This window comes from Tinamus guttatus, unplaced genomic scaffold, assembly GCF_059628265.1.
Source record: "Tinamus guttatus ecotype Peru unplaced genomic scaffold, ASM5962826v1 Tinamus_guttatus_pri_ptg000213l, whole genome shotgun sequence".
NCBI classification, from domain to species: Eukaryota; Metazoa; Chordata; class Aves; order Tinamiformes; family Tinamidae; genus Tinamus; species Tinamus guttatus.
In genome coordinates this window covers 6,011,369-6,016,615 of record NW_028288747.1, presented here as the reverse complement: position 1 = coordinate 6,016,615, position 5,247 = coordinate 6,011,369, and positions in this window count along the sequence as shown.

Genomic DNA, 5,247 nt, shown 5'->3' with positions numbered 1-5,247 from the left:
AAAAATTGCTTGTTATGCCTTTGGCACCGGTCACCTACGGGTCACTTAAAAACAACCTATTTGTTGACTGAAGTATGACGCCTACAGTAACTGCATGTCATACAGCTGCAAAGTAGTTCGTGTTGTTCTAAATATTTGTACATAAAATGCTTGACATTTTGCATTTTCATTCTCTACGAATGCTCAGAAATCTCTAATGCAACTGTTTTTCACAAGGAAGAGAAAAGGAAGATTTCTCTCTTAATGCTGGGAAGAGGAGAGCTAAGAAAGTGATAAAAAACATCTGAGTGATATTTTCATGGTAAGAGGGTCAGTGCTATTTGTCTGCTCTATTCAGCAGAGTGTTCTAGTTGCAAATACTCTGTATTTACTTACTTTGCAGTCAGATACCTACTGACTAAAATCCACGACCTCTCTATTCCACAGAGAAAATTGGTTCTTGAAACTGAAGCTTCAGTCATTCCTCTAGGTGCTTCTAGCATAAGCCGCTGCAAGGTCTAAGCGTCCATCAGACTTGGGTTTCAGGTGCCCATTCCCTGCCCTCCTGCATTATTTTGCTCGGAGCAGGTTGTGTCTTGCCACTCTGGTCTGTCTCCTCCCAGCTGCCACCGCTGCTTCGGGCCTGCTGACCCTGCCGGGCAGTAGAGGCAGGGCTACCTCCTGGGGCTCAAAAACATTTGCCCCCCGTTGGGTATCCTCTCCGAGGCTATGAGGGAGCCTGCTGAGCTGAGGGGGTTGCTGCCCGAGGCACTGTTTGGTGCTCGGTTAATCCTGAATTTGATGCATTGTCAGGGTACAATAGGTAAAGCATCTGGAAACTAAGCGTCTCTTCCTAAGCAGGGAGCAATGCAAGTTCCCTGCCCATTATGATAAAATATAATGGATTCAATAAACTTCATATATTTCTTCCTGAAACAGCTTTACTGCTGCCATCATTGCTTCTGGAGAAAGTAGTTCCTATCTGCTTCTATCCACAGGCAAAACACCTGCTGCTTGTAAGCAATTGTTAGTTAAATCGCTTAAAATATTGGCATTTGTTTTAAATGGCAATTAAACTATTGCATTAAGTCACATTTGTTTTTACTGTACTAAAAGTTCAATAACCTAGTGTACCTTGATATGTACCACATTTCATAGTTACAAGCTACAAGTCAAATGTAAAGACATGGTAATAACAGGTAATAAAATACAGAAATGGCCTGGCCTGTCAAGGCCTAGACATGCAAAATAATGCAGAACTGCTGGGCCTAGTGGCTCTTGAATTTCAACACTTTTCTGCCTGTTAGTTCTAGATAGGAAAGAGAGAGCCAGGCAAATAGAGGCATGTATTTATGCCTCTTCCCCATTTGGCAGAAGGAAAAAAAATGTTCCCAGTAGTTCAGTGAACATTTTTGGCCGCTTTCAAAGGCGATTAACAGGAAAAAAATAAAAGTGCTTATGAATAAGTGACTTAGCAAGACATAAGGAAAGTTAGTCAAACTATTCACAAGTAATGTTCAAGCAGCTCAAATTCTGCTTGCTAAAACCAACCCAGGAATGCATTTCAGCTAAGAGGAGGAGGAGGAGGCGTTTATGAGGATCATAGCACCATATATACCCTCTCCTTCCATAACCGATTTTAACAAATAACCCATCTTGTCCTATAATAATGCAAAAGTGCAGCTTCATTGCAGTATATTTTACCTCTCGAGGGTTTTTGATATGAATTCCTTGATGTCAGAGACACTGAGGAGGAGTTAAGCATGGAAGAGGCGAATATATATTACTAGGCTGCAGGCATCTATCATAGTCCTGAACGAGATAAAGAAAGTTCAGGCGAAAGACGTAGCTTCCAGCAGAAAAGCAATCAATTTTGGATCTATATATAACGCAGTGTACCGATTGCGCTAAAAGGCATCAGTTTGTGAGCCAGTGCTTTTATAAAAGTACCCCGTGGAATGGTTTCTGAGAGAGGAGACTGCTAGTGGGCTGCAGTGCTGCGGCTGGTCGGGGTGCGAAGCGTTTGCAAGACACGGTTGGCGCTCGGGGTGTCTCGCTCGCGGCTGCGGCGACTCCGGACCCGCGCCGGTTGGGTCGGCCGTTCGGCAGGAGGAGCCGCTGCCCGTTCCCGCTCGCGTCGCGTCTCATCGCGCCGCGCTCACCGCTGCGGCGGGGCTGTCCCTCGCGGCGAGCGCGCGCCCCTCGGCCCTCTGCACTCGCAGAACTGTCCTTCGCTTCCCTCCCGCAAGGCTGGGGTGGTAACGCAGGCCCTGCTTGCAGTCACCCTTCCTGCGCGCTCGGGAAGAGGGGAGCAGGGGAGAAGCGTTCCTCTCTTTTTAGCCCGTGAGGGGACGAGAGAGCAGCTCCAGCAACCGGGGCTGTGATGGAGCAGCAAACACCGTCGCCTAAGTGGCCCTTATCTCTGTCACACAGATTAAATCAGGCAAGATTAATTAGATAGCTTGTTCCAAATTACTCACTGGCCAGAGAGGTGTCGTTCTGGTGGTTCCTGGCCTGTCTTTGCACGTGACATTCTCTGAGGTTTGTGTAAATGACCATGTTTACAGAAACCCCAAGCAGGTCCCCTGTGAAAAGCAGCACATTAGTAATACAGGAATATCCTTTTTCACAGTACTATGTCTGTTGAGTAGCATAAGCATAAAGCAATGGTGAAATTTCTCCATCCCCATTTGTTTGAAGTTGCAAGCCTTTACACTTTGTTGTGTAACATCAGAACCTAGTCTTTTATAAATCTCACTGCAGAAAGGAGAAAAACAAAAGCGCTTGGGGAAGGAGGACAGTGACGACTGTAGCTGATCTTTTTCCTTCAAGGCCAGTTTAACTGAGGCAGTTTCTTTTTATGGATTGTGTTGATCAGAGCAGGAAAACACAGACTGATAAATCTGCTTTCTGTTAACGTTTGCAAGAGAATTTTGTCCTTATTCAAGTACTGTAATGAATTTCTGATTCCCTGTAGCTAGTAGTAGCTAGTAGCTACTAGTAGTTCACTAGTAGCTGTGCGGGGGCTGCAGTGGGAAAGAGGGTGTCCACTGCTGGGCAGCCCTGGACACGATGCCGCTTAGCTGAAGCCTTTGATTTCCATGTACCGTCCTTCAGTGTTCTGTAAACTCTGCTTGTGTGAAGAAGCATCTACCATTTTGCTTTTGTGATCTACCCTAGTTTGTTACAGAAAAGACATTTACGATTCTCTTTGTTTTTATAGATTTACTTTGCCTTTTTTTTTTCTTGTTAATAAAATAATTGACCTAAAATTGTTTACTGTTTTTTCCAGAGGAGACCACATGAATGCACTTTGGCAGGCACTGCTGTAGGAAGTGAAGGCTTTCGCTTCTCCTCGGGGATTAGAGCTCTGCATTTGTTCTTCCATGTGGTGAATGTTTTCCACGCCACCTATGATGACTGTTGTCAGACTCTATCAGGGTCACAGTTTTACTATTTTTGGGGGCCCGGGAAACTCATGGAATCCATATGTTCATCCAATCAAGAAGCATAGTGTTTTTATAGAGTCAGATAATTACCTCCTACAGTTCTGTTTTTACTGGCAGAAAGTAATTTTTAAACAACATTACCTGGCCCCCCAGTTCTGGTAGTTTCTGGGATTATTTCCATCAAAACCAGTCTATTCCCAAGCCCTTCTGCATGTCGTTAATTCTTGCTTCTAATGACCCACATCTGTCATGGTGAATGTGACAGTAATTCAGAAGTGTTACAAGAGGCAGCAGTCACCTCACAACTCACTGAAGATAAAGGACCTGTTTCTAAAAATGAGATCAATTACTTTGGTATTTACCTGCAGGTAACTGGTTTGGGAAAATCTTGCTTTGTTAGCCTTTAAAATGGAAGCTGTTATTCTCTCAGTTTTGGAGGATCCCTTTTACTACTCTTAGGAGCATAACTGACTTGAATATGCAGGGTTGTAGTGAAAAACAAATCCTGTGAAATGGAAAGGGGCCAAAAATGAGAGAGGGTTAAAGCGAGATAGTTATATGCCACTAACTAGAGATGGAGACAGACGCAGAGGAGTTTTTTGTTTTGTTTGTTCTTTTCTTGTGTTTTTTTGTTTGTTTTTGGTTTTTAGACTATTTTGATAAATATATGGTGAAGCATCATTTTTTTAACATTAAAAATTGCACCTGACAAATTTTCCCTTGTAATGGAGGGAGCATTTCTTCTGCCAGATACAGAAGTGTTGATGGGAGAAGAAACGTAAAAGTGATTCCTTTTCTCACCAACATTTCCCATTTTAGGCTGTATTAAGTTTAGATGGAGTACCTGCTATCACTTTATAGAGCCCTATAAATAACAGAAGTTAGGGAACCATTGAACTATTGGATGGGAGAGACAGAGACACAGAAAAGACAGACTGAGTGTCTGCCTAAAGACATATTAAGCTTCATAGACACTAATGAGAGATCTTCAGCTATAGATTCATATAGACTCGGGTTACAAATCCCAGTCAGAATACCCATAACTTCTCTTACAGTCCTCCCTTGTCTCCCAAGAAATAGCCCTAGGATATTGCTGTGGATTTCTGGTAGCATGACGCCCTGAAATCTGAAATGTCTCCTTTCCCGCTGCCCTGCTGCTGCTGTCCCTGGCAGGCAGCACTTGTGCAAGGTGTGAGGGAGAGGCAGGCTCCGAGCTCGGTAGAGTCGGAGGAGGGTCCCGAGCTGTCCGGCTCGGCCCCAGGACCCGCACTCGGGCCCGTGGATACTGTCGTTCTTGTGTCCCTTCAGGCGAGGGGCACTGAAGGGCACTCGTGCTGGTGCTGGTTGTCACCTGAGGGATCTCCAGAGCCTGTGTGGAGCGCTGAGCCTCTCGCCGGGCGAGCTGTGCGGGCAGGGGGCTGCAGGAAACGTCTGCCGTAACAAGAAACGATTGCCAGGCACTAAGATGGTGGTGGCGGAGGGAAAAGAGTAGTGTGGGGTATAACACTGTGATTTATTTTTTCTATTCATTAAAAAATGTAGTCTTCATATGGCAAATGGTTGCTCTTCCACAGCAATTTTCTCCAGTCTCTCCACACCTTTTATTTTTGGAAGAAGGCGAGGGGGAGATTTTTTTAAAAAAATCCCTAAACCCTCACCAGTCTGATGACGTTAGGTTTACAGGGCTCTAGGTTTATCCTTTTAATTACATAATCTGTCTTCCCAAACTTGTCTTTTATGCTGGACCCTGACCTGCTGCATTGTGACAACGTTCATAGAGCTCAGTCAGTCTCCACAGCATCCAACAGTGGTTTACTCT